Source organism: Dermacentor albipictus, chromosome 6, assembly GCF_038994185.2.
Source record: "Dermacentor albipictus isolate Rhodes 1998 colony chromosome 6, USDA_Dalb.pri_finalv2, whole genome shotgun sequence".
In the NCBI taxonomy this organism is placed as follows: Eukaryota; Metazoa; Arthropoda; class Arachnida; order Ixodida; family Ixodidae; genus Dermacentor; species Dermacentor albipictus.
The window spans coordinates 112,818,471-112,839,285 of record NC_091826.1 but is presented as its reverse complement, the minus strand read 5'-3'; the positions used below and the strand labels follow the sequence as shown (position 1 = coordinate 112,839,285).

At 48.7% G+C, this 20,815-nt stretch overlaps 1 protein-coding gene across 1 annotated transcript in view; it reads left to right on the top strand.

Annotated features, from left to right (window-relative positions):
* LOC135913318 (multidrug resistance protein mrp-7-like) overlaps positions 1-20,815 on the top strand; it is a 174,934-nt gene that overhangs the window by 36,772 nt on the left and 117,347 nt on the right. The gene's annotated exons all lie outside the window — the stretch shown is intronic.

Sequence of the window (20,815 nt, the reverse complement as noted above, 5' to 3'; positions counted from 1 at the left end):
TTCACGCGCGATTTCTCTAGTAGGACGTTCGAGTCTATATACTGCTTCCCATACCTCTTTGTCTCATGACGATCATGTCCCAAATGTCATCAGTCAAAAAAAGAGAAAACAAGCTGAGAGCATCGTTGCTAGTCGGGAGGCTGATTAGCACAGGAGGGCTCGAATACGACATCGCTCCAACTCTAGTCGTTATCGCATTCCAGCTTTCGGCAGGTAATGCAGCCTGAACATCCCCATTTTCCGAATCCTCAGATACCGCTTCACCGCAAACGCTTGACTCACCATGCCACAGTTCAGAATTTTCTAATAACTGTTCGAGGCTGTCATCGTCGCTGTTTGAACACTCAACGTTCGCTGGAGCGGAAGTTGTGCCGCACGAAGTGGATGGCAACGTATTTGGGCTGCCGTGTGTCCCGGCAGATCCGCTTCCGCCGCAGGGTCTTTTATTCAGGTTTTCTGTACCTCCGTCGAATTTTCGACAGTCCACCACGATTTTTGAATGCTCGTAAAAAATTGAAAGCACAAGGATGTGGACCACTAGGCTTGGCACTGAGAGTAAGCCACGTTATTGCGAAGAGGACGGACTAATTCTTCAGCTGGGCTCTTGCACACATTGTGAGCGCTTTTCAAAAGTACGTTGCACATATGGAAAGCGCCCGAATAAAAGGCTGGAGTGGGTAGCTGGAACATTTTCCGCGCCGCTTCCTGATAGCCGTCAGCTTTATCATCAGACGCATTACAAGCGCCAATGTCAATAAATATGGGCACGCTTTATATCTCTACCGCCATCTGTGATATCATAGTGAAAATGCATTTTCATGCATTTGTGGAAACATATCATCGCCGCACTGCAAGAAACGCCTCGTTGTTTGCGCCAGCTCGGCTGGATTGCGTTGCGTGACCCACCGGTGGGCCAAGACGCAGTGAACGTGTTAAGCGTCCTCCAATTTTTGTTTCGCTCTTCTGCCTACTGAAAACATGCTCTTTCACCGTGTAATTTGGTGCTATGAAATTATTTGGCACGTGAAAAAATAATACTGCAACACGGAACACCGAAAAAAGTGGTGATTTCTCAGTGCTGCGGACTCCTCTTGAAGTAAAGACGCGATGGATGACGTTTGTCTCCCTTACGAAGGGCAGGACCCGTATTAGCAAAACACTGTGACACTATTACTGCTCGTGAAAAAAAGATTCCATTTAATGCTAAAGATGGGTACACTATTAGTGAACGGTGGCTGCCAATTGACTAGCACAACTACGAACTAGAATATCTATGAATTCAGCCCCAAGAGGTTGCCGGTCAGGGCGGTCGGCTGTTGCTATAGCTTTGCATTTCATACGACCCTTTGGGTCGATGTATGAAAAATCTTCCAAAAATTAGCATTATATTGGCCTACTTCTGCTCCGGGCATCTTTTAACGCTGTTTGGCATACGCCGTGCGTTTCAAATTTTCTTATTTCATTTTCACTTCTTGTGAAAGCTTATTGTCCGCCTCTTCGAGAAACACAGCTGTAGTATTACAATTGTGTTAAGTTTCAACGGCAATACTTGCGATTCCCACATAACTCCTATTAAAGCGCGTGATATATGAGTGGTTACCTCGATACAAGATGTATCAATGGTACATTGAGAAGAGTACATTTTATGGTTTTCCGGTGACAGCTCGTCACTGGCTAACAAATGTACAAAGGTATCGCTTGCGCAAGACGCAGCTTTTAGTATTCGAAATTTTTCAATTCCTTCGCCCACTGTATAGCGAAAAAGAACTTACAAAATCAGATTACATGCACATAGCGAATAGTGACGCACATTTTATAGCAAACGCCAGCAACAACGAGTACGCTGGCATGCACCATAAGTGATATTTAAATAGCCGACGCTCTTGACACTAAGATCACATTTTCGTACGACCGACGACTGTGCTGGGTGCTATGGTTGTGCACCTAGTGCTACTTGATTTGCTTGGCACAACTTCGTCCAATACAGATTCACAGTTGTGCAACCGTCATTTTCTTCACCGTCACTATAACGTGATATCGAGTAGGGGTGTTTTATTGTGCAATCCGGATTGTGCTCCGGACAGGCCGCCATTGGAATATGAACCTGGCAACGTTTAACGCTAGAACGTTATCTAGTGAGGCGAGTCTAGCAGTGCTATTGGAGGAATTAGAGGGCAGTAAATGGGATATAATAGGGCTCAGTGAAGTTAGGAGGCCAAAAGAAGCATATACAGTGCTAAAAAGCGGGCACGTCCTGTGCTACCGGGGCTTCGCAGAGAGAAGGGAACTAGGCGTCGGATTCCTGATTAATAAGAATATAGCTGGTAACATACAGGAATTCTATAGCATTAACGAGAGGGTGGCAGGTCTTGTTGTCAAACTTAATAAGAGGTACAAAATGAAAATTGTACAGGTCTACGCCCCTACATCCAGTCATGATGACCAGGAAGTCGAAAGCTTCTATGAAGACGTGGAATCGGCGATGGGTAGAGTGAAAACTAAATACACTATACTAATGGGTGACTTTAATGCCAAGGTAGGCAAAAAGCAGGCTGGAGACAAGGCAGTGGGGGAATATGGCATAGGCACTAGGAATATGAGGGGGGACTTATTAGTAGAGTTTGCGGAACAGAATAATATGAGGATAATGAATACCTTCTTCCGCAAGCGGGATAGCCGAAAGTGGACGTGGAGGGGCCCGAACGGCGAGACTAGAAATTAAATAGACTTCATACTCTGCGCTAACCCTGGCATCATACAAGATGTGGACGTGCTCGGCAAGGTGCGCTGCAGTGACCACAGGATGGTAAGAACTCGAATTAGCCTAGACCTGAGAAGGGAACGGAAGAAACTGGTACATAAGAAGCCGATCAATGAGTTAGCGGTAAGAGGGAAAATAGAGGAATTCCAGATCAAGCTTCAGAACAGGTATTCGGCTTTAACTCAGGAAGAGGACCTTAGTGTTGAAGCAATGAAGGACAATCTTGTGGACATCATTAAGGAGTGTGCAATGGAAGTCGGTGGTAACTCCGTTAGGCAGGATACCAGTAAACTATCGCAGGAGACGAAAGATCTCATCAAGAAACGCCAATGTATAAAAGCCTCTAACCCTACAGCTAGAATAGAACTGGCAGAACTTTCGAAGTTAATCAACAAGCGTAAGACAGCTGACATAAGGAAGTATAATATGGATAGAATTGAACATGCTCTCAGGAACGGAGGAAGCCTAAAAACAGTGAAGAAGAAACTAGGAATTGGCAAGAATCAGATGTATGCGTTAAGAGACAAAGCCGGCAATATCATTACTAATATGGATGAGATAGTACAAATGGCTGAGGAGTTCTATAGAGATTTATACAGTACCAGTGCCATCCACGACAATAATGAAAGAGAAAATAGTCTAGAGGAATTCGAAATCCCACAGGTAACGCCGGAAGAAGTAAAGAAAGCCTTGGGAGATATGCAAAGGGGGAAGGCAGCTGGGGAGGATCAGGTAACAGCAGATTTACTGAAGGATGGTGGGCAGATTGTTCTAGAGAAACTGGCCACCCTGTATACGCAATGCCTCATAACGTCGAGCGTACCGGAATCTTGGAAAAACGCTAACATAATCCTAATCCATTAGAAAGGGGACGCGAAAGACTTGAAAAATTATAGACCGATCAGCTTACTGTCAGTTGCCTACAAACTATTTACTAAGGTAATCGCAAATAGAATCAGGAACACCTTAGACTTCTGTCAAGCAAAGGACCAGGCAGGATTCCGTAAAGGCTACTCAACAATAGATCATATTGATACGTGGTAGTATTCCCAGTGACGAAGAGCCTACCTTCATGGCTCCCGGCGGCGTATTTGGAATATCCAGAAGGTACAACGCATGGCAACCGCAGCACCACGCTATTGGCTTACGAGCCTGCGGGACGCCGTGATGTCACTCCTAGCAACGGCGCCAAGCGATAACTCTCGTTCCCGGTGCTCTCCGTACAAAAAATCCCTCACGTGACCTGATAATAGGTGCCTAGGGACAGGATTGTTTACGGTTTTTGAGAAGGCATGATGGTGGCGCCGAGCGACGCCGTGGCGTGTTCGTTCTCGGCATGTTCGTTCTCCGGCTCGCGCGGACCGTGCGTTGTTCGACGTTGCTTATGTGATCGTGCTTGCGTTGCTTGTGTGTTGGTGGTAGGTTCTGTGTTACTTGGCGGAAAGCCGCGAGTAGTGGTGGTGCGGCAGTGCGACTTTCGCCTCGGTGAGCTCTGGCAGTACAGAATCTGCGTTGTGACCCGTGCTTCTAGCGCCTCGGCAGCGAAGTTCTGCGAACCGCGATGTGGCGTCGCCGTGTCCGACTTTGCTTAACGGACATTGAGGGATGTGCTGCTCGCTACAAGTCATGTAAATGCGACTGCGTCGATCGCCCATGCACTGTTCAGCGCTGATTGTGTACACAATTAAGTGTGCTGTGCTTGAAACGAGTGGTGCAGCCGTGCAGCGGGGGGTGGTGGAGGAGCAGAGTGGCTTAGGGGTCTCCATTTGCACGTTCACAGATATGTGCTCCCGTTTTGGTCTCATTAGCGGCTGTCGCGGGATTGTGGTGTGCTCCTTGCCTAGTATGAAGTTTACGATGCTAACACACAGCATGTTCGCGTTTTTCCGTGCTATGTGTCATTTGCATGATGACCGAGTTGAAAACAAGGCATATGTCTGTGTTGTTTGCATTTGTGTGTTGTAAATTACTTCCTATTGTGGAAGTTCTGGCAGTCTTAAACATAAACGTAAACATATAAACATATTTCTGTGTGTCTGAAATTTTGAATTTCCCATAATAGCCTTTACGACTGATAAGCGGGCTACACAGCCTGTGTGAATCAGCTACCTTTTGTTGCGACCCTCTTCCATGTGGTAGACTGATGCATGGTGCGCGTTTATTTCTGTACTGTTGTAAAAACCATTTGTTTATTCACCCATGGAGTACAAATGTACTGCTTCTTCGCCGCAGTACATTTTAGTTGCGCGCTGAAGGATACTAAAAGTGGGAGGGGACCGCTATCACTCAGCATAGTATGTCCACTCAGGCGACCTGAGAGGCGGCGGTTGCGCGAGTGTATAATTAAAGAACTCTTTTTATGTCCAGTGACAGTGGCCCCTTTCCCCTTTAGTATGCTTCAACGCAGTACATAGGAGTATTGCGAAAAAGGTAATCTTAAAAAGCTCAATTATGCAACGTTTCTTTCGTAGCTTGCTACACCGCAATACAGGGGTGTAGCATCGTGCAGTAAAGCATAATAAGAGTGGAAAGGGCACATAGGTTTACTCATTATTTTCAATTGTGATATAATTTGCAAGTGCATCTGTGCTCTTGGTAAGCTTTATTGACAATTCTTTGTACATTACAAATTCATATTGCCAGGAAGCTTACTAAGGCACATTCGCCATATTGTAATGCATTATTCACCTTCAATGCAGGAGCACAATGCGGATTCATGCCTATGCTTCTGGCTGGACTGCACGTGCTCTTTGAGAACTGATTCGTTGTTCATAAGTGCACTGGTACTTACTCTAAACTGGAGGGCTGAAGTTGATACGGAAGCACAATCTTTATTAAGAGGACAAGATGTTGCCAAGGTGGTTGTAGCACAGTTTTTTTTTTCTTCGAGGTACCTTTTCTACTAGAAGCTTCCATTGCAGTGTTTCGAGCCTCTTTGAGCCAGCACATAGTCTATATAAACATCGGACACCGATTGGGAACATCACCTATGCTCTCTGCAGTAAGCTGCGCACAGGATAAGTTCATGCCTATCTATAGAAAAAAATGTAGCATGACCAGACTAAAAGGGGGTGGGCTGCAGCAATACTAAGTGTTAAATGTTGCCTTATCCTTTCTGTTGAGTTTTCTGTTTTGTGCTTTTTATTATGGATCCTCCACAATAACCATTAGAGTGCCGAACGTGAGCTTGTTGGTCTCAGATCTCATGGTTGTTACTAACAAAACAGTGTGATAAACAAACAAGGGCTTGGAGGCATCCTGTCACCTTGCTTATCTCATGGTGTTGCTTCATGAGCACCGTAGGCCTCCAGACCAACTAGGAAGGGAAATTTGTTGCAATCACTTCAGAACTGTATTGCAACCAAACGAACAGTGCTCTCAATGACAACATTTGGACAGTAGAGTGCTTGCACCCAGCAAAGTCTAAGAAGGAAGCATTCAGGATGTGCAAGTGGGCCTTTTGAAGCTGGCATCATTGTTGAAGGGGCTTTGCCTGCTACCCTCTTTATGGATACACAAAGATGATTTCCTCTTTGAGAGGGATTGTTTCAGATGTCGTTACATGGCAACAATGCTGGGTGTATAGTAGCAGAGAAGCTTGTCTTTGCCCACTGTCAATAATATGTTCCTTTTCCAGTTCCTGTGGAAGTGCCTACTTTTTGTACACAAAGTGCTCTCCATGCATGCATGCATTTTTAGCTTGTAAAGATGTCTATTACCCTTTGCCTCAAGCTGGTCCTTGTTGATGTCACCCAAGAAGGCATTGTGGAGTATGGCGATGCGCACTTACAAATCAGTGTTGATGCCAGTGAAACCAGATTAATGGAGCTGCCATTTATTTCTGTCCACTCCATCTTCATCCAGTTACAATGAGCAGTTCTTTTGTCCAAACAGAAGGCATATGTAGTTGGTCATGCATAGCCTACGCACTAAGACTTGTCGGCGTGCCTGAGAACCTTAGCAGTGTCTATATGCAAAAACATTCTGATGTGTTGATGACTTCCTTCTTTTTATCACCCTTTGCCTGATGAAGCCAGCAACTTGGTCACCCGCCGTGGTTGCTCAGTGGCATGGTGTTGGGCTGCTGAGCACGAGGTCACGGGATCGAATCCCAGCCACGGTGGCCGCATTTCGATGGGGGCGAAATGCGAAAACACCCGTGTACTTAGATTTAGGTGCACGTTAAAGAACCCCAGGTGGTGGAAATTTCCGGAGTCCTCCATTACGGCGTGCCTCATAATCAGAAAGTGGTTTTGGCACGTAAAACCCCATAATTCAGCAACTTGGTCAATTAGATGTACAACAGGCTTCCCATTAGTTTTCTCAGCGTCTCCTTTACCAGGGTGCTGCTCGTAGATATCTGTTTTCTTGACCTTGCACTGCACTTAAACCATGGCCACACCTGCTGAACCTATAGTATGCGATCAGAAAAGTGCTATACATCACGTTGCTCCAAACTCATGACATGCGCTACAAGGCCTTGTGGAACACCCTCATTAATTTCCGCCCTCATCATACTGTATGAAGTTTCACATGACAAGTACGACAATTAACATCTGCTGGTTTTTCAGTGCTATTCCTGTCCAGCTTGCTGAAAGCTGTCCCGAGTGTTTCAAAAGCAAGACTGCTGTCGGACAAGAAGTGCATAAAGCAAGGGTAGCAATAACCATATATGTCACACAAAATGAAGGTCACTGAGTGTACAGGCGATTTAATTCTTATCCAACAAGCTTGGTTCTCCCTTTGCAAGTGAGTAAACCCAACTTGCCCCAAAGACATGGCCTGTGACAAACTATGTGCCAGATGCTGTGTCCCCTGCAAAGCCGAAGATGTGTACAACATCCTGACACCCGTAGTGGCTTCTACACTGGGCAAACAGGCTACTACAAGAATGACCGCCTCTAATAATATGCTAATAACATGAAAACGTGCAGAGATTTGGCTATTCATTGGGTCCAACTGCAGGTGCAAGCCACTCTTCCACCAGATTTGTGTTGTTCACAGGAATTGGAGCTATACAAATGCAGACAAAAACAGTGATGTTTGAAAGTAGTTGAGTTCAACTATATTCTGCACAAACAGTGCTACTTACAGCGCCGGTACCTTGTAGCTACATTTCATGGCTGTCCCGCCATTCAAAGGCACTATTCTTGAATTATTAACTTCTATTTATACTTATGGTGGCCACATATTGCAAGTACATATCTACATTTGTGCAATATGGTTAAATGATGTCAACTATGATAGCCATTCCTAATCTGAGATGCAACAAAAGAACTAATATAGACAACAAATTGCAATTCAAGAAGACAGCCCGTGCACAGGATAAGTGATAGACTTCCTTTTATTGAACAAAAGTCACATGTGTCACACGTCACCAGCAGTGGGTAGCAAACTTGCAAGCTTGGGTGACAGAGGCAAAACTTAGCAAAATGCTACACTCATACTCAAATGTATAATGGCCTATGACACAATAAACTACATTATATTGTACTGAATGAAAGGGCAAGACTCCATCCAAGAACACATTACGGCACAACATAATTGACATGGTGTAAAAGATGTTAACACACCTTCCCCATAAAAAAAGAAACACTGAAAACATGCCTTAAAGGGCAATGTGCAGTGTCTGAAAGCAAGGAAAAACAACCCAAAAAATGTTTCGCTAAGTCTTTCAATGATTAAAATTGTCAAACTGTCTTGTCACTTCTTAATGGATCTGCATTGTGTACTAGGGTGTTCTGATAAGGCAGTTTCAGCAAGTGTATTGGAAAGCAGTGTTCCCAGTCTGTGCCCAATATTTCGAATTTAAAGAGGGTCAGGCTGCCTTTCAAAGATGTACATTTTAATTTATAAAACAGAAAAAGGCAAGCAAAATTGCTGTGCTTTAGAAATTCACTTAAAGCAGTGCTAGTAAATTAAAGTATTAGTTTTCACTTATACAGCTTTCCACCTCTAACATTGTTTATCCCAGTTGTAAAAAGATGGGAATTTCTTTTTGAACAGAACTTTTTAAACTATATTTAACAGGCGAACCAAATACATCATAAAAGTGGCATTTCGCATCTGCAACAACTTCAATGTACTTGAAATTCAGCATATTGGGACATGGAGGAAGCCATAAAAATGCAATAACGGCCCGAGAGAGTTCTCTGCAATTAGGTGAAGAAATTGGCACATACCTGCAACATTTATTGATATCTAGGGTGAACTTTAACATCCAATGCAATATAGGCTCTTTCGGGACTGTTTATAACGTTTTGTGCCAGCGCACATACGTTAAAACACTATTCAGTGCTTGCACGCCGTGTCGATGTATGCCGAATTGCATTAACAGGACGTGAGCAGCACAGTAATCGCAAGGGCGTTTTGTTTCCTCTTGAGGGCATCGCGCTGCGTATCATTAGTAGTAGTGGTGGAATACGACTCCATCTCACAGGTTCCGATCTTGTCAGCATGGTTTTCGCCCAGCGATCCTCGCAGCGTAAACTGTCGCACCGGCGTAGATCCCGATTCCTATCAATCGGTTGTCGGCATGGGTTTCGCCCAGCGATCCTCGCAGCGTAAATTGTCGCACCAGCGTAGATCGCGATTCCTATCAATCGGCAGGGCGGAGACGGCGCTTCGATGGATGGGACGGAAAGTCGCGTCACCCTCGGCTCGCGACCGCGCCAGCACACAGTTACGCCAGTTTCACGTAGCCGCGTCTGCGTGCCAGCCACGACAAAACCATATGACAAAACGTTGGCCACGGCGTTGGCCACGACACGCAACAAGCTACGCGAAACCGCTGGTGATGAGAGTACGTTGTTAGGCATGACGCCACGGCGCGTCCCCGCAGGCGGCAGCCAATAGCGTGGCGCTGCGGTTGCCATGCGTTGTCCCTTCTGGATTTTCCAAATACGCCTCCCGGCGACGCCAACCCGACCCCACCGGCTCCGGCACCTGCTGCCACTTCGACGACCTACATCACCCTCTCCGCTCCCCGTGATCCTGGCGTATTCTCGGCAAAAGATGGGGAAGACGTCGAGGACTGGATCAGCCTTTACGAACACGTCAGCCGCAATAACCGGTGGGACCCAACTATAATGCTCGCCAACGTCGTCTTTTACCTCGGTGGAACACCTCGAGTTTGGTATCGGACGCACGAAGATGAGCTGACCAGTTGGGATTCGCTTAAGCAAAAGCTTCGAGACTTGTTCGGCAACCCCTACGGTCACCAACTTGCCGCGCAGAAGGCGCTTTCCGGTCGTGTGCAGACGTCAACGGAGCCCTACGTCACGTACATTCAGGACGTCTTGGCTCTATGCCGCAAAGTTGACGCACACATGACTGAGTCCGACAAGGTCTCCCACATCCTCAAAGGCATTGCCGATGACGCCTTCAACTTGCTCGTATTTAACAACGTCGCGACGGTGGATGCAGTTATAAAAGAGTGCCGCCGCCTGGAATTTGCTAAAAGCCGACGTATCGACCAACAGTTTGCCCGTCTGCCCAACACCCCAGCGACATCTTCCTGTGCCGACGCTCCTCGTCCCAACAACACTGGCGATGTTACCAGGATTGTCCGGCGTGAGATCGAGGCCGCCTATCCGGCTGCGTTCGACTTCAGCCCCTCCATTGCACCTGCAGTCACTGTTTCCCTGATCCAGGCAGTTGTCCGCCAGGAGTTCGCCAACATGGGTATTCACACCATCTGCTCGGCCCATCGCCCTGATCCCCACCCGGCATCTTCGATTCCACCCCGTCCCGCACCTTCTTACCCACCACGTTTCCGCAACCCCTCTGAATGGCGCACTGCAGACGACAAGCCAATTTGCTTTCACTGCCATCGAATTGGGCACATTTCTCGGCACTGCCGCAGTCGCTGGAGTTCCCTGAACCAGTCAACATATACTGCCTACTCTCCCCCCCAGATGGCCTTTCTCGTCGCTATGCTGCCCGCTCAGATAATGCCGCCACCGATTCTCCTGCGCCGAACCGCCCCTATTCTCGTTCACCTTCGCCCCAACGACGACAATCTCGCTCTCCCCAGCCCCGTCGTTCCTATTCGCCGACTCCCTTCGGACGCCGCTCCCAGCCGGAAAACTAGACGATGCAGCGCCTCGAGGTGACGCTGCATTGCTCCCTACGCCGCCAAATTCTCTCCTGACGTTGCCCACTCATCTGAACCTTCTTTACGTGCAAGTCGACGGTGTTCCTGTATCAGCTCTCATAGACACTGGGGCGCATTTGTCGGTAATGAGCGCGGATCTTCGTACCCGGCTGAGGAAAATAATCACGCCCGCCACGACGCCTGTTGTACGTGTCGCCGATGGCGGAACAGCCCCCGTAATTGGTATGTGTGCCGCCCGCGTCTCCTTCGCCGATCGCTCCACTACCGTGCTATTCACAGTCATCGCTCACTGTCCCCACGACATCATCCTCGGCCTCGACTTCCTCTCCGCACATTCTGCTCTCATCGATTGCTCCGCCAGTACTCTCCGCCTCGACCTGCCTGTTCTGGATCCCGCTGAACAACACCTTCCTCGCCTCAGTTCCGTCGACTTCGTTCGTTTGCCACCTTCGGCACTGACTTACGTTGACTTCGTGTCATCCCCACCAGTGCCCGACGGTCACTACATCGCGGCTCCTATGCAAGACGTCCTCCTTACACACGGGATCACACTACCTCATACTATTTTATCTATTACGGCGAATTGCGTCTGCCTGCCAGTGGTCAATTTTGCCTTGACGACACAAGTGCTGCCATGCGGGATGTCTCTGGCCCAACTTTGCTTATTCGAGGATCACTCTGTAGCACCGATTTCAGTAGACGACAATTCAACCGATCCTCCTCTACCATCGCAGTCGGCAACTTGTACCATCGCAAACTTACAGAAAATGATTGCACCCGACATGCCGTCCGAGCACGCTCGTGCGCTCTGCCGCGTTCTGATGACCTACCAAGATATTTTTGACTTTAACGATCGTCCTTTGGCCCAAACAACGGCTGTTAAACATCGCATTAATACCGGAGATGCCCCTCCTATTCATCGCCGCCCGTATCGAGTATCACCGGCTGAGCGTCAAGTGATTCGCACCGAAGTTCGCAAAATGCTTGCCAAGAACATTATTGAACCGTCATGCAGTCCATGGGCGTCACCGGTTGTGCTGGTAAAAAAGAAGGATGGCTCATGGCGCTTTTGCGTGGATTATCGGCACCTTAACAGGGTTACCAAAAAGGACGTGTATCCCCTACCTCGGATTGATGACGCCCTTGACTGCCTCCACGGTGCTCGCTATTTCTCATCTATTGACCTTCGCTCCGGCTATTGGCAGATTGCCGTGGACGATCTCGACCGCGAGAAGACTGCCTTTGTGACACCCGACGGTCTTTATCAATTCAAGGTGATGCCGTTCGGCCTATGTAATGCTCCTGCCACTTTTGAACGCATGATGGACTCCCTTCTTCACGGTTTCAAATGGTCCACATGCCTGTGCTACTTGGACGACGTTATAGTATTCTCCCCAACATTCGCTACGCACCTCGAGCGCCTCTCAGCAGTCCTGGACGTTTTTCGGCGAGCCGGTCTGCAACTCAACGCATCGAAGTGCCAATTCGGCCGTCGCCAGATTACTGTCCTTGGACATCTCGTTGATGCGAACGGCGTGCAACCGGACCCAGGCAAGATCCATGCTGTTACGCACTTCCCTGTTCCGAAGTGTGTCAAGGATGTGCGCAGCTTCATCGGCCTTTGCTCGTACTTCCGCCGTTTCGTCAAAAAATTCGCGGCCATCGCACGACCACTAACCGAGCTTTTGAAAAAAGACGCCCCTTTCCAGTGGGGCGATAACGAGGCCTCTGCATTCTCGCTTCTCATCGATCTTCTCACAACGCCTCCCGTTCTGGCCCATTTCGATCCTTCTGCGCCTACCGAAGTCCGTACTGATGCCAGCGGTCACGGTATTGGCGCAGTACTGGCCCAACGCCAGCGTGGCCACGACCGTGTTATCGCTTACGCCAGCAGGCTCCTCTCACCCGCGGAGCGCAACTATTCCATCACTGAGCGTGAGTGTCTGGCCCTAGTTTGGGCGGTTGCGAAGTTCCGCCCATACTTATATGGCCGACCCTTTTCCGTCATCACAGACCATCACGCGCTTTGTTGGTTATGCTCATTGAAAGACCCTTCAGGAAGACTTGGTCGCTGGGCCCTACGCCTCCAAGAATATTCGTTCTCTGTCACCTACAAATCAGGCCGACTACACAAGGACGCTGACTGCCGGTCTCGCTACCCGGTAGACGAGCCTGACGACGCCGACAGTAGTACCGCCGACGGCATTTTCTCTGTGTCTGCCTTCGCTAACATCGCCGATGAGCAGTACCGAGACCCATCGCTGCGAGTACTCATCGAGCGTCTGCGCTCTACACCTACCGACGCATCCGTTCGCCGATACGTCCTCCAGGGCGGCATTCTGTACCGAAGGAGCTTCCTCTCTGACGGCCCTGATCTTCTTCTTGTCGTGCCAAAACATCTACGACAGACTGTGCTCTTTCAGATGCATGACGCACCCACTGCAGGACATCTTGGCGTAACCCGCACGTACGACCGCGTCCGCCGCCGCTTCTATTGGCCTGGTCTTGCTCGCTCCGTCCGACGCTATGTTGCGGCCTGTGATCCCTGCCAGCGTCGGAAAACGCCTCAGGTGCTACCTTCCGGTCATCTCCAGCCGATCCCCATCCCTGTGGAACCGTTTTTTCGTGTTGGATTAGACCTCCTCGGTCCCTTTACCACGTCATCCTCTGAGAACAAATGGGTAGCCGTCGCAACTGATTACGCCACCCGATACGCTATCACGCGGGCTCTTCCTACCAGTTGCGCCACTGACGTCGCGGACTTTCTCTTGCGTGACATTATCTTAGTGCATGGCGCCCCGCGACAGCTGCTTACTGACCGTGGTCGTAACTTCCTCTCGAAAGTTATCGCCGACATTGTGCGTTCCTGCTCTATTCAACACAAGCTGACTACCTCATACCATCCTCAAACCAATGGCCTGACAGAGCGCTTAAACCGTACTCTTACCGACATGCTGTCCAAGTACGTTTCGAAGGACCACCACGACTGGGACGTTGCCCTTCCTTACGTCACCTTTGCTTACGATTCTTCCCGGCACGACACCGCCGGATTTTCCCCTTTTTATCTACTCTACGGTCGCGAACCGACCTTGCCCCTTGACACGGTACTTCCTCCCGCTGCGACCTCAACAACCGAGTATGCGCGCGACGCCATCGCCCTCGCCGATCATGCACGCCAGCTTGCCCGTGCTCGACTGACGGACTCGCAAACCACGCAGCAGCGTCAGTACAACGCCCGCCACCGTGACGTACAGTTTTCGCCTGGTGCACTTGTGCTCCTGTGGTCGCCCTGTCGTCACGTTGGACTTTCCGAAAAGCTCCTTTCGCGGTACACAGGGCCCTACCGCGTATTGCGCCAGGTGACGCCTGTGACTTATGAAATTGCTCCTGTGAGCTCAACCTCGTCATCTACTCTGGCGTCTAGTGATGTCGTGCACGTCAGTAGGCTCAAGAGCTACTACACTGCTTCAGAGTCCAGCCTTTAGTCGCTCCGGGACGGCGCTTTTGCCGCCGGGGGTAGTGATACGTGGTAGTATTCCCAGTGACGAAGAGCCGAGCAGGAAGAAGAAGAAGACGACGATTGGAAGCTAGCGCGGGCTGTTGCCTCTTGGTCAACTGCGGCGTATAGCCTTGTAAATATACTTGTAAATAGCTTTTCGTCGGTGTCTTCCTACGTAACAATATGCACACTATCAATCAGCTGATAGAGAAATGTGCGGAATACAACCAACCCCTATATATACCTTTCATTGATTACGAGAAAGCATTTGATTCTGTCGAAACCTCAGCAGTCATGGAGGCATTACGCAATCAGGGTGTAGACGAGCCATATGTAAAAATACTGAAAAATATCTATAGCGGCTCCACAGCCACCGTAGTCCTCCATAAAGAAAGTTACAAAATCCCAATAAAGAAAGGCGTCAGGCAGGAAGATACGATCTCTCCAATGCTATTCACAGCGTGTTTACAGGAGGTATTCAGAGACCTGGATTGGGAAGAAATGGGGATAAAAGTTAATGGAGAATACCTTAGTAACTTGCGATTCGCTGATGATATTGCCTTGCTTAGTAACTCAGGGGACCAACTGCAATGCATGCTCACTGACCTGGAGAGGCAAAGCAGAAGAGTGGGTCTAAAAATTAATCTGCAGAAAACTAAAGTAATGTTTAACAGTCTCAGAAGAGAACAGCAGTTTACAATAGGCAGCGAGGCACTGGAAGTCGTAAGGGAATACATCTACTTAGGGCAGGTAGTGACTGCGGATCCGGATCATGAGACAGAAATAATAAGATGAATAAGAATGGGCTGGGGTGCGTTTGGCAGGCATTCTCAGATCATGAACAGCAGGTTGCCATTATCCCTCAAAAGAAAAGTGTTTAATAGCTGTGTCTTACCAGTACTCACCTACGGGGCAGAAACCTGGAGGCTTACGAAAAGGGTTCTACTCAAATTGAGGACGACGCAATGAGCTATGGAAAGAAGAATGATAGGTGTAACGTTAAGGGATAAGAAAAGAGCAGATTGGGTGAGGGAACAAACGCGAGTTAATGACATCTTAGTTGAAATCAAGAAAAAGAAATGGGCATGGGCAGGACATGTAATGAGGAGGGAAGATAACCGATGGTCATTAAGGGTTACGGACTGGATTCCAAGAGAAGGGAAGCGTAGCAGGGGACGGCAGAAAGTTAGGTGGGGTGATGAGATTAAGAAATTTGCAGGGACGGCATGGCCACAATTAGTACATGACCGGGGTTGTTGGAGAAATATGGGAGAGGCCTTTGCCCTGCAGTGGGCGTAACCAGGCTGATGATGATGATGATGATTGTGCAATTTATTCTCGGTGCAAGTCAAAGCCCAAGTCGTGAAAACAACGTTGACGTCACCTCGGACCAGCGAACTATGCGCAGGCTTCAACGATTGCTACCGGAGTACGAACTTCGATCCGACAACACTAGGAAAATTATGGTCAAATCAACAGGCCCCAATGACGACACTAGTATTGCACGCCACGTTTTAACATACCCAGGGAGCCACCGACCTTCCGTGGATAAAAATTTGATGATACGGGAAGCTGACTGAAAAAATACGAAAGGTTCGCTACGGTTAACAACTGTAAACGTGACAAGTTGCGGCATGAACATGTCTCATTGAAAGACGCCACCAGGACTTTATTCGAGGATCCAAAGTGCACGCTGACAACGTGAGACTTGCTTCGCAGCCCCTTCCTAGACACCTTTCACGAATGCTGGGCGCCAAAAAATGGGGAGAAAGTGTAGTAACATCCCGTATGCAGCTACCAAGATGAGAATATCACAATTTTCAGCGAACAAAGTTCTCGTCTCTTTCGACACACTGACCCAACGACGTGCCTGAAGAGAACAAAGTTCGCTTGGTCTTTCAGGGAGTACAATACTTTTTCACTGAAATATTCCGCAATCCGCCCAACACCGTCATCGATTTCTCAACGGAAGCAACGGCCATCGAGAAGGCACTGCTAATGCGCAGTAGGCATTATAACCGCCAAGTGCTATACGCCGAAGTGTAAGGTCCAGGCACTAGTCTCATGACCTCCAGAAGACTAGCTAAGCCACTGTACGTAAAGAACTGAGGAAACTTTTGCTTGCGTCGCAGCCTTCGAGTTTCTTTGATCTTTGATATCGTCGGCGAGGAAATCCAGCCCTCACTGGGTGTTCCTGACCAACCGTAATCTCAGCTGAAAGCAATGAGATACTCCGCTGTCACACACCATCTCGTTCCCCCTTCGAGAGCGTGATAAAGTTCCGTGACGCCATTTCGTCGCAGCCACCTCTCCACCAGCCCGTTAGCCCGTGCCAACCCCAAGGAAGACGGACGTTTGACGTACTCCAGAGTGTCGCCTGCAGGCTATCGCAGCGGAGAAGCAGGGTGCGCGGACCGCCATTGCCCATACCCCGAGTTGAGACCACGAGGATTCGCGGTCAAAATCCCGTTTTTGTTGCAAGGTGAGCGGCGTCATGAGATAGCCGAGGATACCTCGCAGCCGCTCAATGTAGTAGACGAGCGCCCCGTTCGTCGTCGCCAAGACGCTACCTGTTGTCGCAGCGCAGACAGTACACTAGTCCAACCTGTGGCCGGTCTGTCAGCTCACCTCCGGAAAACTGAAAGCACCATCCGATGCAGGTGTGATTGCTGTTCGCCGAAATACTGAAGATCATCCGCCACTGCGGACAACGCTGCGAGAGCCACTTTAACGATGTAGCAACGGCACGCTGCCATAAAGATGAACCTGCGAAAGAAAAAAACAGGCCGCCTAAACAAAATATACGTGGCGACGTAATGACACCCGGACAATGAGGCGCAGTTATGAATGGAGGCCGCGAGCTAAGACAACCAACCACCGACCTGAGCGTGCTTCTAGACTGCCTCACAGTCATCGCTTAGTAGACACGGGACCCCACCATATTTCTTCGTCATAGGTTGAACCTTCGCCGCGAAGTTAGAGAGAGCTGGACTGCATGGAAGGGTTCACGTGCTTATTAAGTGTCGTTAGAGCCCTTATTAGCTTACAAAAACATAACAATCCTGTTTTCGATGAACTATATTCATTGCTATGAGCAGCGTACGTGTGCAACCGAGTCATTGTTCTTTTGGTGAGTACCAGGCGACAGAGGCATAATAAGCAATGTAGCTGCTGCTGAAAATGCTGCGTCACTAGACTTCAGTCATACAGTTATAAACGTACCCACAGCGGCCTCAGACCTGAAACCTTTCTTACACTACGATTCGAGGAAGTATTCGCAAAGCCAGTGGGATAGTGAAGTATCAAATAAGCTGCACATGATAAAGCCAAAAGTAGAGAACTAGACATAGGAGAGGACAGAAAGGCACAAGGAAGTGCTTCTTTGTAGATTGAGGATCGGGCACAGCTACGGCACCAACTCTCACTCAGTTACTGGAAGTGATACTCTTAACATGTAGTAGATCTGGCAATAGGCTTCCTGTCATCCATGTTCTTCTTCAGTACTCTGAAATAGAAACAAAGAGGAAAACCATCGCCAAGCACCCCGTACAGATGGTAAATCCGCGAACCTGAAATGTGCGGCCCCGGAGTTTATGTTGACGTCGACGTGGTCCGGAACCGCCGTATCCTCGGCCCGACGTCGCTCCTGGATATCTCGCTATATTTGCATGTGGTCACCGTCACTCTGGACAGAAAGACGGTGCTTGGCTGTCAACGCAAGCCTTTTCCCGCGGTTCAGGTCAGTGCCGTTACCGTTCACAAGTCGCAAGGAGCCACCTACTTGGACATGGTGTACGAGTACGAGCGCAGGTACTAGCATAGACACGAGCATAGCAACGTAGAAGCTGGTCTACGTTACCCTCAGTATGCGCACGAGCGTCGTCCGGCTAAGCCTTACGAAGTCCAAGGGGGATCACACCATCTTCCTCGCCCGTGAGAACCTGGACCACAGCCTGCTGGACGAGTTTCACTGGCTAGATAACCACCACCTTCGCACCGTCAGGTAAGCGTTTGCGCCTAGGTTCGCCGACCCGCAACATACCTTCTCGCTGGCGGCTCTCAGCGTCTGATCACTGCCTCTGCACCCGGCGGACGTGGTCCACGACACCCTACTTCGACCGGTATCCCTCTCATGTGTCTCCGATACGTGGTCCGATTTTTTTCGTTCAAGTCGACGACTACACCGGCGTCGCGTGCGCCCTCCGAGTCGACTCGCGAGCTGGCGGAGTTGCAGTATATATGTGAGGAATGACGTAGCCGCCGTCGTCGGGCTTTACGACGTTTCGTCCACCACCCAAGAACTAGAAAGGGCGGTGTTTCGTGCCGACGCGTGTGCCGTGAAGGCCGCCGACTGGACGTTCGTTGCCGGCGTGTACGTTCGTCCTGCCTCTTCCAAGCGAGAAGAAGAGGACTTCAGGAACGACCACTTTGTATGGCTGCTCGATCAAGCCGACGATCATCAAACTCCAGTATTCGTCGTTGGCGATTTCAACGTGGACGTGTCGCGGCCAGGTGGCAATGGGCTGCCCTTGTTTATGCCCGAACGGTAAGGGCTACAGTGGTACACCACTCCCAAGGTGTCAACGACCCAGAGGCGCTCGTGTTTGAACTTAACAATCGCAAATAACTGTCCATCCTCGTCACCGAACTTTTGGCTATCTACCATAGTGACCACAAAGCTATAGTAACTTGCGTGAAATAATAAACAACACGAAAATATTTATGTACCTCTGCGTTGTACATTATACCATCCATACAGCTTCGCCGGTCATCCATCTTCACAGAGTGGTGTGGCTGACGAATTTTTTTCTCAACAATGAACGACGTTTCATTTTCAACAAGGTACTGAACTTTTTAACAGAAACTGACAATCATGTCGCCTGTGTATTTCTAGCACGGCCTCCCCTTGGAGGTTCTAGCTGCAATACAAGCCTACTAGTCGAGCACGTACGTGTTTCTCGCCCTTGCGTCCAAGGGCTCTCTTGAGGTACTAGTGCTACTGTAACCTATACGTATCTCTTAATCATCATTCGTTGCAAATATTTTATGATCATATCGTACACTACTAATAATTGAAACCATATCTAGCACCAGCAAGCAAGGAGCGAAGGGAGACGACAACAAAATGCGCTCCCTTCTGTCCTTGTTTGCTGGCGCTAAATATGCTTTGAATTTACCAACACGCCCAACAAATGGCAATAGTAATAATTACCATTATTTTAGTATATCTATATTATAAGCAATTTACAGACACTTATTTTAGGCCTCTTTGAAGCCATGTTACATTCTTTGGTATCATTATTACCTCACTAAAACTTGCGTTTGGCGCTCTTTGGCCAGAACTGGCCCTTGTGGTATTAAAACCCACTAATCAGTCAATAAGACAACGGTTATCACGCCATTGAAGCTGGTTTACGGAAGGAACCCGGCGACAACTCTCGACGTCATCTACAGCACATCAACCACGAAGGGAATCTCAACGTCGTGGTCTTTCTGCGGCAAGCCGAAGAAACAGCAAACGATGAACGCTAAGTGGAATACCAGCCCGGTGGCTGTGTTTGGGTTTGGACCTCAATACGCCAGCATGTACTCATCCAAAAGCTACTACGGCGTTATTCCGAACCATACAAGTTCATCTGGAGGATTGGCGCACTGGCCTATGAGGTTGTTGGGAGCTCAGTTTGAAGGAGGCAAGAAATACACGTTCTGACAGCTTCAGAACGGACAGTCGACTCTCTTTATTCAACACTAAAATCAGGTTTGCCGAGCGGCAGTCGTGGCGCTCCAGTAGGGCAGCCGCTCTTCGGTTCCAAGAAAGAGCAGTAGCAATGACCCCTACGGTGAGGCAACCTAAATTTCTAGAGCAAGGGGCAATAACTCCCACGGCGGGGACAACGAAGTGATGGACGGTCGCTACAAGGGCGTGCCCTACCTCACTGCGTAATCACGACGGTGCGACGCATAACCTGCAGTCATCCATGCAGTGACTTGAGCAATTGTGCGCGCGCTAACCAATCTTCATTTCTTTATTGTCTTGCTACTTTTTCTTTAATATGTGTGCTTTTCTTTGTTTGTTCGTTTGTTTGTTTTTGTTTGTTTGTTTGCTTTATTTTGTGTTATGTTTGTAGCATTGCTACGATGTTTTTTTTGGAGGGGGACATTGACAAGCGTACGTTTCTGTGGTTTTCCAGTGACTTCTTGACTGGATAACGAATGTAAAATGGTATTGTACGGCACTAGACGTGCCTTTCTGCTTCAAAACTTTCTTTAATGGTGTTGTTGATTTTGCAGCGATACAACGTTTGTGTAATCAGGTTGCATGCATAAAGTAAATGATGGTGCACATTACAAAACAAATACCAATGGGAGCAACAGCAATTACGCGGGAATGTACGATACGTGATGCGTAAATAGCCGAAGCTCTTGACCACGGGATAAG